Source organism: Fukomys damarensis, unplaced genomic scaffold (assembly GCF_012274545.1).
Source record: "Fukomys damarensis isolate Sample0158 unplaced genomic scaffold, DMR_v1.0_HiC HiC_scaffold_33, whole genome shotgun sequence".
NCBI classification, from domain to species: Eukaryota; Metazoa; Chordata; class Mammalia; order Rodentia; family Bathyergidae; genus Fukomys; species Fukomys damarensis.
The window spans coordinates 22716242-22729005 of record NW_022900945.1 but is presented as its reverse complement, the minus strand read 5'-3'; the positions used below and the strand labels follow the sequence as shown (position 1 = coordinate 22729005).

Here is a 12764-nt window from a genome sequence, read left to right as displayed (position 1 = left end):
TACCTTTCTTTTCTTTGACTCAGATTTAAATAGGGAGACAGCATTGGGCTTGAAGAGATTAAATGAAACTTCCTCTGGGGATATGTAATCTTCAATTATTTTAACAGTTAAGTGCTATGCATTATTTCACCTACTTACTTTCCTCCAAATGAAAATCTTCATTCATTCTAAAGCTCTGGTTTTATTATAGGGAAAGGGAAAAGAAAAACAAGCATAAGAAACAGAAACACTCTCCCAGGTTATATTTTCTAAGCCTGATCTATACTTATTTTTGGAGAAGATATATCCCCCAGTTATTAAGGAACAGGTCTCTCCTCACAAAATGACCATATTAACATAGTACCAGAGTGTTGCTGTTATTCATTTTCTTGCAGTGCTGGGGATTGAACCCAGGGCTTTGAGCATGTTAATTACACACCTTACCACTGAACTGCAACCCTAGGCCCAGTGTTAAAGAGTATTAAAGTAATGCCCAAGAATCATATGGGCTGGAACATGGCACTGAGGTGGAAGAGCCTAATCTGGAATCCTGACTCAGCTATTGGTAGACTGAGTGACCAGAGGATGGCTGCTTAATCCTTTTGCTTCCTGTCTTTTAAAATGGGACAAAGGTTTGTATCTTCCTTCATGAGGTTGTTGAGAAGTATGTAAGAGAAAACTGCAGCAAGCACTAACTTCAGTACTAGGCAAGAAATCGGCATTCAATTTGTGACAACTACTATTATCAATAAAGAGGACACTGGTAATTGTGATCAAGGATGATTACTGTTTTTAAAAACATTTTTATGTTATTGTGGTAAGAACACAGTATAATATCTAGCTTCTCAACAAATATTTAAGTGTACAGTGTGTTTTGCTGATAAAACAGCAGGTCTCTAGAGAACTTCCTTATCTTACTAACTGAAGCTCTCTGTCCATTAGTATTATAATTCCCAATTTCTCCCTGCTCCTGGCTCCTGACAACCTCCACTGCACACTCTGATTCTTATGAATCTATTTTAGATACATCACTGAAGTAGACTCATATAGGAGCTGTCTTTCTGTGACTGGCTTATTTCACTTACTAAAATATCCTTCAGGTTCATTCACGTCAACACACATTGAAGAATTTTCTTCTTTGTAAAAGCTGAATTATATTCCATTCTAAGCACAGATCACATATTTACATTAATATTTTATCTACTGATAGACATATAAGTTATTTCTACATTGTGCCTACAGTGAATGAGACTTTACTAATAAAAATATGAATTTCGTGCAGTTTAGAGCCTTCTGTCCCAATTTTGGATACCATACTAAAAATGAAGAATTCTTGGCAGAAATGGAAGAAACAAACATTTTTGTTAAATAGGAAAGAAATAACAATTTTTATTTAATGTTTTATTATGCTTACTAATGCCAGGCATTAAAAGTGTTATCTGTTGAACCCCCACATTAAATTTATGTCATCGATATTAGGTCCACTCCACAGAAAAGAGAGGTTTAATAGCTTCCTCAAGGTCACCAAACCTGTAGACAGCATGGTAAAACTTGTAGCTCAGGTCTGTCAGTTTCCAATGTCCAAGCTCTTCATGAGGAATATTATTTTGGTCCATAACAACCTCCTTTATGGGAAATTCATCTTGATATCTTATTTGGGAAGTCAGCCATCTAAGGACCATATTTAGAGTAACAGTATTACTGTAAATTTGTGACTTGAACACACTAGCCTGAAATCAGGCACTAAAGGAGAAATCCAGTCAGAGGAAAGATTGTTTTAGATGCTCTGTTTCTGTCCATGAAGGAATCACTAGTGTGGAACTTGTCATTTCATCATAGCTAGCTAGAAAAATGGAAACTTACCAGAGCCACAGCTGTACCTTTATTTCATACTTTTGATTATATTGGTTTTTCATTTGATGCTAAATCATTGGGTGGAGAATGTAGTCCCCAAATATTGCAGGGCTCCAATCTCCTTGAGAGGTGTCTCCATGTGACTTCCAGGAACTCAGTACAACAAAACAACAAGAACCTTTTGTACTGAGGATATGAATACTGGGAAATTATGCTAAATTAAAATAGAAAGACACTGACTACTTACTTCCTTTTCATTGTTTTATACAATTCATTTGGTTAGAATACCTATTAACTATCTCTTGCCCTTAGAAAATTATCGAGGTCCCTTTCCTCTGACATTTTCAGAAAACACACACACACACACACACACACACACACACACACCGGTGTGCACATGTGCTTGCCACATATATCATACCTGCATTTCTGGCTTCCCCATTAGGTACCACAATGTTTCTAGAACAGGGAATAGGAAATACTTTAGGTGAACTTTACGTACAATATTTCTACTGATACTGAAAGTATTTTTCAATTCTGAGGATATAGCCTTAGTTCTGTCAAATAACACTGATGTTAAGACACACTGAAACATACATAATGGCCCACTTTGAAGCTATAGTTCTTTTACAGGAATGTGACTTCACAGGAGACATCACATCAGTCTGGGCTCTTGGGTTCACATACTCTTAGCTTTGGTTTTCTTTATCCCATATATACTGCTCTGCAGGGAATTCTATTACTATTTTGCTTTCTTTTCAACCTCAATTTCATTTGACTGCCCCCCCATTTCCTATTTTTTTGGTTTACCCAGTATAAATGTATTATTCACCTACTCATCACTGGAACAAAATACCCAATACCCACAACTTAAAAAGAAAATATTTTGGGGCCAGGGATTTAGCTCAGTGGCACTGCACCTGCCTGGCAAATGCAAGATCTTGAGTTTGATCCCTGGTACAAAAAATCAAAAATAAAGAAAGATTTCAGAGCTTTGAGTTCATGGTTGGCTGGCTCCAAAGCAGAAACAGCACGGTGAAGAGTCCAGTAGAGGAAATCTGCTCAGCCAGGAAGCAGAGGGCAAGAGAAGAACCTGAGAAGCAGCCAGGGCCCAGATATGCTCAGGAGGTCACCTCCCCACAGCTACCTCCCGCAATTAGGCTGCTCCTCCTAGCACCCCATTCAGTTATGAACTCATCACATTGATGAGGTTAGAGTCCTCATACCAATCGCTTCTCCAGGAGTCAAGCTGACAATCAAGATTTACAGGCACAGTAAGTAACTGGTGCTCCAGCTAATGGGTAGGATGCAAGATTTGAGAGAAGCCAAGATGACGCCAGATATTTCTGTTCTTTATTTAATGATTTTTTTAAAATTTATTTTTAAAAGATATACAAAAATATAAAAATTGTACATAAACGAGGATTTTGGAGTCACCATGGTGTAGGAAGTGGTAAAGTCCTAGGATAAGATGAAACCATCTATCTGTTTTGGTGGAGAGAGGGGAAAACTAAGGACTTCCTGAAACAAGGAATATTTTACCCTAGATATGGGCAAGAAGACTGTTCTCTCATTTCCTTCAGGTCTATGCACAAATATCACTTTCAGAGATACCTGGTCTGGCTACCCTAGTAAAGATATGAACACTAACTTATGCACAGCAACGCACCATCCCAGGATTCCCTTTCCTTTCTCCTAAGTTGCTTTCCTTACAGTACATCTTTAATATGTACGTGTTTGTTTACTTCTGTTTTTGTCTTGTTTCCTGAATCATATGGTAAGCTTCCTGAGAAACAGGAACTTTGTGTTTGCTCACTCCTCTTTCTCTCCCATTCCCTTGGAACAGTGTCTGGCATGTAAAAGTACTGAATAAATTATTGCTGAATGAATGAAAAGTGAGTGTATACTTATTCTGAGATTCTCCCAGTTGTTAAAAATGTGCAACCGAAATATTTACATGACTACTAAAATTTAGAATATAATGTACTCTGTTAAGGGGCAAAAGAGAAACAAAGAAGTCAAAAGAGGTTACCTGAGTTATTTTCATGGAGGCAGAAATGGAAAATTCTCTGTTTTATCTATTTGGGGAGTTAAGGGATAGAAGAAGAGGAGTAGGACAAGAAGTATTCTCGGCCTGATTTATTTTGAACCATGGGCTTTTAAAACCATATTACCACCTGTATCTGAACACTTTATTGCTTGCCTCCGTCACCTTCCAGGGACCTATGATGGAATAAAAACTCCAAGAAGGGAAGTGTGTTTGACAAGCAACACTGATCACTGAGAGATCAGGTTAGCAAATGGCCAGTAATGAACAAGCACAGCAAAAGGGGAAGTGTGGCGATGGCAGGAATTTATGATGGGTTTAAACCAGCAGTAATGTTGAACAAAAGAAAAGGTAGATAACAGATAGTAGGGAGATCTTTTTCAATAGGCAGGAGAACAAAAGATGGTGAGGGGAGGGAAAGAGGATGAAAAAAAACACAAAAAAGTGGAAATAGAGGGCCAGGGATTTAGCGTAGTAGTTCCGCTGCCTGCCTCACAAGCACAAGGACCCGAGTTCGATCCCTGGTATCAAGGAAAAAAAAAAAAGGAAACAGCTTTGGCAAATGGGAAGGGGATTAAGAGTTGGAAAGAGCAGAGAGGGGTGGGAGGGGAAGGAGATGATGAAAGAATTAAGATGTGTTATGCATACATATTAACTCTCCATGATAAATGCAATCATTATGTACTAATTAAAAATGCTAAATATGTAGTACAAGAGCCACAAGTTAACCTAATGCTACAGCTAGGATTGTTCAGGTCATTTATGAAACTCCTCCAAGACTGTCTGCAATCTCATTTCCACCCCTCCCTATTTTGGCCACTCCTGCTATTTCTCTTTGCTCTAGCCAACAGGTCCTTTTAGTAGTTTTTAGGACACCACAAATTCACTACAGCCTTGGGGATGGTGCACTTGCAGCGCTTTTGCCTAGAATTCTACTGTTCCTAGTATCTCTGTGGCTCCAACCCTTGTCTTCTTCTGGCCTTGCTGAAACTTATCCAGATTTCAACTACTTTTTTTTTTTTAAACCATCTATGCCACCATTACTCTGGTTGAAGCAATTAACAATTCTCCTTGGATAACAATGCAAAGCCAATTTACTATTAAAACTGCGGCCCTCACTCCCACTCCTCCTACCTTACCCTATTCTTTTCTATAGCTACACACTTTTTAAAAAAGTCTCCCCCGCCCCCATACCAGGGATGGAACTCAGGACCTTGCACTTACAAGGCAGGTGCAGTGCCACTGAACTAAATCCCCAGCCCCCACATAGCTACACACTTTTGAACATACCACACAGTTTACTTACTTACTTGTAACTTTCTGTTTCTCACTGGAATGTTAAGTCCCACATAGGTAGACATTTTTTGCCTGATTTGGAAATTGTTTTGGCCTTACTGTTTATGAGATTGCCCGGCTCCTATCTGTCACACAAGAGATACGTGTTGAATGGAAAAATTAAAGTAGTGAAAACAGAACCTGTGGAGAAATATTAAGTAAACAGAGATAAACAAAGGAACACATAGGGCTAACAAACGAGTCAAGAGCCTAGAAGTACAAGGATAGATTGAAGCACTAAGCACAGCGTGCCTCAACTGGATACCTAACAGCAGGTTTCAACTGTACCGCAAGAGAGATGTAGGAAAAACCTGTTGTTAAGTGACTTGAAAGTTTCTAGAACAAAATCTGTGGGGTCATCCCATGGAGACATGAAAAACAGGACAGTAAATGAAGCTTGGATGAGGAGCCTTTCAGGGCACTCAATGAGAAAGCACCCTACTATGCCAGTGGGGGCTTAAATATTCGTCAGGAGCCAGCATTACTGACTAGAACACAGAAAGTGCTGTATGTTTCTAAAGAGAAAACACACAATGGTTTCCATTAGAAACTGCTGACTGGAAAGCCTGTTGACAGAAGGTGGGCTGAGCTTGGTTCCCGTAATTTATTATAGAACACCTGGGGGATTGGCATAAAATCCAGGGAAGGCAGAGGAGCATAGCTCCCAACCTTAGCTGCACACTGGAATAACCTGGAAAGTTTAAAAATTATGGATGCCTGGGTTCAGTAAAATCAGAGTCCCTGGGGTGGGGCCCAGACATAACATGTTTTTATTTAAACGTCCTGGGTGATTCCATCATGCAGCTGAAGTTAAAACCTATTCTAGAAACATCAGTTTTGTCATCTAGTGAATACAAACTAAAGCTATGCACCAGAAGATGTCTTAAGGAAAAACCAGAGCTTTATCTGGCCCTACCAAAGGTAAAGTCTGCTTATTTAGAATGATCTCAGTAATTTATCATTCATTCATTCATTCATTCATGGGGCTGGAGGTGGAATCAAGGGCAGTGTACATACTAAAACACGCTAACACTGAGCTACACCTCCAGCCCCTATATTTCAACATCAGATTTTTAGTAATAGTCACCTGCATACCACTTCTTCCCAGAGCATATCAGGACCAAGAGGCCCATGCTCCCCGGGAAGAGCACAATGCCTGGATAATATCTGGTAGGGACTTAGGCCATAATCATAATGTCCCATTTGGAAGTCCACAGCTGAGTATTTTCGTATACAGTCCAAGATCAACACTTCCCTACCTGTTGTGTTCACTCCATTACTGCCTTGGGTTACTTATAGCCTCATCTATTTCCCATCCCACACTGCAAACTCTGTGAGGGCAGTGACTGGGTTGCTCATTTGGGCACTCACCATCCCTGACCTACTTGTTGGCTATAATGGTTTTACATCACACAAAGCTCTACACATATAGCCATGAATCACTCCTCTGAAACATTTTCTGTAAGTAGAGGATGCTGTAAATATTAGAAGAGTGGTTTCTGATGGGATCCATGTTTATTTGATAAGTAGTTTAAAGTAACAGTGAGTACTGATCTTACTTTACAAAATTCCTGTTCTGTGTAAAGGAAAACCCCACAACATGAGCTAAGGTTACAGTGTACCTAACATGTGGCAGGGACTTCATGTGTATTATATTATTTAACTCCCAAATATCCAGGGCTTAAACTACTATAGCCCCATGTTTGTGGAAGAATTTGAGGCTTTGGACATATCCTGCCGAAGGTTACACAGCAGTAAGTAGAAGGGCCTGAATGTGACCTAGGTAATCTGTTGTTAGAGCCCATTATTTTATTTTTATTCATTTATTTTTTAATTTAAAAATAATTTTTTGGTACCAAGGATCGAACTCAGGACCTTGTGCTTGTGAGGCAGGTGGTGGCACCACTGAACTAAATCCCCAGCCCAAGAGCCCATTATTTTAAGTCACTGACCCAACATTCCATAGAAAGCAGAAACAACAGAACTGAACAATGAACTGAATTCCATCCTGATTTAACTTAATTAGAATTAACTTAAGAATAAAGGGTGTTCTGTTTTACAGAGGGTTTCTTAAAAACTCTGAATGATGCTACCTAAAATTTCTTATCAACTTACATTGTAAAATCAGACGCACATACTTTTAAATGAGCATTATATTTAGAGTATAATATAAACTCAGAGGTGCTTCCTTTTAAATAAATTTATTTATTCCTTTGGCAAAAGCTCCTAACTTTAGCTTTAAATGTTTTAATTCTACTGCCTCTTAGGCACTTAATAACTTTATAGAATTAAGGTGTAAACTCTATCTTTATCCAATAGCTAAATGAGAGAACAAGTAATTCATTTTTATGATGAAAAGGGCCCATTTCAGCATGCTGTGTATACATGTTTTCAATAAATATTTTATACTTTATCATATGGTATGAAAAATAATGATATAACATTGCATTTTTATATCAACTGCTTAGTTTTGAAAAAAGATGAGGTTTTCCTTAATTTTGTTCATAGGTAATCCTAATATAAAAACAGTATGATGCTTAAGTATAATCTTCCTAAAAATGAGGACACAGATGTATGTTTTTAAAGCACAGTGATCCTGCCACCTTCTCCATCTCCACTAAATGAAATAGCTTAGCATATGAGATGTTGAGATATGCAGAAACATTACTGGAAACCCTTATTAATGGGGTTATGAATTTTTCATCTTTTTCAGATTATCTTATAAAAGCCAATATACTGAAAAACAGGCTTCATTCCAGGTTTCCAAGCAAACACATTCAAACAGATTAACTATGGAGTCAGAGTGTTTTCAAAAGCTATACTTAATGCTGCTTGTGATGTCACACAACTAATTTTGATTCAGTGAATATGGTAACAGGAAGAAGGCAGGCAGAAACATAAAATCCTAAGCAAACTAATACTGAGATTTAAGCAACTCCATTACCAGAAATGGTAAACAGTAGTGTGGCCATGGAATATCAAGGAAAACCACTGTTTTCAAGATTTTTGGTTTCCTCATATAAGGGTTCTATTATGCTCTTATTTAGATTTGGCCCAGAGGGGCCTTTTGAAACTATAGTACCTTTCAATTAAAAAAAAAAAAAAAAAAAAACTCACGCTAGCTGAGTAAATGCAAATATATTCTTAGTTATAAACATACATTCCCAAGATTCTCTAAAAATACATGTGCTGCTTGACATTAATAACATACCTCAATACCTCATCTAAAAAAAATTATGAAATATTCCAACACGATATAGTCTTTTTCCCATAGCCCTAATTTTGGTTTAAAATCTTTTTGCCCTTCAGTTAAAGAAAAGTCCATCAAACATTTTGCAGAAACAAACTGCAATCGTACTACATATCTTCTAAACCACAATGGCTACTACTTACTAAGCCCACAACCACAGTTGGGCAGGCCATTCATAAAGATATGACATGCTTCTACTTAGGACACTAAACTGCATTAATAGCATTTTATTGTTTTTTGTTTGTTTGTTTGTTTTGTTTTGTACCAGGGATGGGATCAAACTCAACTCAGGCCCTTGTACTTGCAAGGCAGGTGGCAGAGCCACTGAGCCAAATCCCCGGCCTTAATAGCATTTTAATACAAAACTCAAAGGTAATTTTTGCAAACTCTCATCCCTATTAATTGACTACAGGTATACAAATAGGGTGATTTTTGGTCTTCGTCCAAAACAATAAATGCCAACAGAAAACTAGTAAAAATACTCCTGTTATTACCTTATATGTATGTTACTTCAGTGAATATCTGCATTCCCAGAACTCTAAGTTTAGTCATAAGCAGCCACATTAATCTAAAAAAATAAAAAAAAATGTAAGTCATCTATCTCTACTCACCATTTTGTATAATATAATGCAGTAATCACTATGTAAATTTTATAGCCAGAAAGACTGAGGTTTGCAACCTAGCTCTATGGCTACCAGATGGCTGGTGACCTTAGGAACGTTTTTAACCCCTTTAAATGATGCACACTTTAAAAAGTACCTGGCAATAAATACAAAAATTGTCAATCCCATTATTTTTTAAAGAAAATATTAGCTAGGCTTTTCTTTTGGGAATTTTCTGTATTCTGAAAAATCCATTTTACTGTGTGTGCCCTATACCTGCTGCTGATAGAAAGTGCTTATAAGGGGCCAGGGATTTAGTTCAGTGGTTCCACTGCCTGCCTTGCAAGCTCAAGGTCCTGAGTTCAATGCCTGGTTTAAAAAAAAAGAAAGTGCTTATATGAACCCCAAAACTGTGATGGCCACATCAAAATATTTGGTGATTTTTCCACTTAAGATAGGTCAAGTGTCTTTATCAACCTTCTCAAACTCTATGTGTGCCTGTCAAAACTCCATGAAGAGTCAATCTGTCCCAATGGAGAGGTCACAAATGTGCGATTCTCTGAGATTCTACACACTGTACAACTCTTGGGAGCCTGCTCAGAATCTAGCATCTGTGGAGCAGGATCCAAAGTTTTAAGGAAGCCACAACAGCCTATACTAATAATGATAAAATCAACTGGACTGTTCCTTAAGAACAAGAAGAGTTCCTTACAGGTACTTATAGACTTGCAGGTATGACATTCAAACCCCACTGCACACAAAACACAGCTGCCTTTTTAGGGCCTACATGGTATCAGCAGCTGTGCCCAAGGAAAGCAGCTGCAATCTGGAAGATGACTCATCTGATCTCCAGGAGGAGTCACTGGAGGGACCCTCAGCTGAATCTTTATTGCCAGGTGTTCACATGCTCTTTGTTACATCAATATCACATGGGAAGGCAGCCTGTGGGCTCCCAGTATTAGCCTCCCTTTCCCTTTTACAGGATAATAGATTAGCACATGTTCCAGCCCCTTGCAGGTAGGAGAGGCTGTGTGCCTGGTCCTAACCAGTTGAATATAAACAGAAAAGATGGATTCAGCCCCAAGTTGTGACTTTAAAGGAAAGGAATTTGCCCTCAACATGCCCTTCTCCCTACTCCTTGGACAGGATGTAGTTTTAGGATTAATCAGCCTCACTTACACAAGCTAGGGGCACATGTTAGCAATGGTGGAACATCAATATGTAAGGAAGCCACATCCTCAGCACTGTTATGATTCTGTCTAGACTATTATGCAAGATATATCCTTTATTTTTTAAGTTACCACTGTGTAGATGTGTGTGGAGAGGAGATGTTCTGACAGTGCATACATACACAATCTAACTCTTCAGTCTAACTCTTCAATGGGCAGAGCTTTTCCCACTGGGTCAGGTGAATGCCTTCAAGTGGAGGAGGGGATAGGAGGAAGACCCCAATCCACAGGGCACACTTTCCAGGCACACTAAGTTTACTCAAAAGACCTGAGATTAAAACAAATGTCAAAAAAAAAAAGTGGGTGGCAGGGATTTAGCACAGTGATTCCATGGCCTGCCTTGCAAGTGCAAGGATCCCAGTTCAATCCCTGGTACCAAAAAAATAAAAAAAAAAAAAAAAACAAATAAATAAAACAAATGTCCCACTGAACCAGGTGTGGTGATGCACGGCTATGGCCAGCCTGAACTATGGTAACAAGACCCTGGCTCAACAAACAAACAAACAAACAAACACCAAATGTTCTATTGAAACCAACAGGCATCCAAAATCAAATGTAAAATCACATACTTTTAAAAGTTAAAATATAAGATATTAAATGAAATTGATCCTTCAAGCAAGATGCTTGCAGCTCTACTCTCAGATCCCTACAACATACAGAAAATCTCTTCTATCTTGAGGAATGTACCGATGAGAGCACTAAGAGCACTGGCTGAAGAACAAACACTTCTCAGAAAGTCCAAGGTTTAGATCCAATTCCACATCTGACTATTATATATTAGACAAGTCCTACTGTCCTGGTGCTTTTACATTTACAAAAGAGAGCCATGTACACAAATGCCCAATCGATACATTGACATACACACACAATTGTGTGCACGAGCACACACACACAATTGTGTGCACGAGCACACACACACACACACACACACACACACACACTCACTCTCTTTGGGTTGCATGAAAATAAAGATCACTTTGCTATCACATTCCTGTACCAATGACATCAAAGTGGAAGTTATATAACAAAAAGGTTGCTTATTATCTGATCAGCCCACCGTAAAACATCTTTTCTATGCTTCAACATGATGCTATGTTTTAAGTGTCTCTTCTAGAACTCATGTGGAAAAAAGACTGTCATTAAAACAGTATCAAGAGGTAGCCAAAGCAGGAGGATTATAAGTTTCAGCACAGCCTGGACAATGCAGTGAGACTTTGTCTCAAAATAAAAAATATAAAGGTGCTGAGGATGCAGTCCAGGGCATAGACCCTGGGTTCAATCCCTAGTACCTTACTACCACCACCAGAACAACAACTACAAGGTAGAACTTTTAAGAGCTGTTAGGTCCTGAAGTTTTCATCTCATGAATAAATGTATGTCATTATCTCAGGAGCAAGATTACCGCCTTTTGAGTGTACTCTGACACTCTCTTTCCCTCTCTCCCTCCTCTCCTTCTCTCAGCTTATCCGCCACCCGGATTCCTTCTACCTTGTGATGATGGAACAAGATCTTGCCAGGTGCCCCAGACTTAACAATGGACTTTCCAACTTCTGGACCATCTCAGGCCTAGCAGTTATTGTGTTACATGGTTCCAAAACAAACTAAGACCTATAAAGACAGTTATAGATCACCAGCAATGCGGGAATGCCTCTAACCTGAAAAAGATAAAAATAAGAAAAATAAACAAAGGGGCAAGCAAAAAAGAAAAGAAAGAGAAAACAACCAACCACCAACAACAAATCAAAACAAAAGCAGGGGGGAAAGTAGAGAGGAGGAATTTTAAGATCTTCAAATTTTAATTAATAGTCTCATAGGATTATATGAAGATGATGTGTTTATAAATAAGCATTTCATAAAAGCTTAGGATTAGAGGCTAATGTGGATAAAATTAATCTTCAGGTAGAACAATAAAGGAATTAGGAAAGAAAAATAGAAATACAGACTTCAGATCCAGTATTTCAAAAGCAGAAATTTCATAAGGAGTAAAAGGAGAAATTATCAAGGTAAGAATATAAGAAAATTTTCCCAAACTAGGGGATGAGAACACTAGGTAAGAAGGAGAGATCCTAAAAGCCTCTGGTAGGTGGAGATACAGAGGGCAAGAGGGCATATACCAAGAAATGAAAACCATATCAACATCAGACTTCTCAGCAACAAAACTGAATGCTGGGAGATGGTAAAAAGTTTCCTTTTTCTTCCTGTTCTGTTTTTTGCTTTTTTAATTCCAAATTAAAGCAACTACCAACTTGGAGTTCAATATTTAGCCAAACCAAGTTTCAAATTTGAGAGTAGAACTAATGCTATATTTTAGCTACTGTATGTCAGGTAACTTACTTTTATATATTCTTTCCTTAAAAAGCACTGAAAGATACAAAGACAATAAAAAGTCCCTTCCCTGAATTCCAGATTTAAATATCCAGCTTTTGATTTGAACTTTCCAACTGGATGTTTTAATAGGTATCTGAAAA

General features: G+C 38.2%; 1 protein-coding gene across 1 annotated transcript in view; it reads right to left on the bottom strand.

The window, feature by feature from the left end:
* The window catches only part of Lrrc8c (leucine rich repeat containing 8 VRAC subunit C), a 58211-nt gene extending 49220 nt beyond the window's left edge, over window positions 1-8991 (bottom strand). The window contains exon 1 of the mRNA XM_010636643.3: window positions 8960-8991. The gene's annotated coding sequence lies outside the window, so the exon portion shown is untranslated. The remainder of the gene's footprint in view (window positions 1-8959) is intronic.
* Between the last annotated feature and the right edge of the window lie 3773 nt (window positions 8992-12764).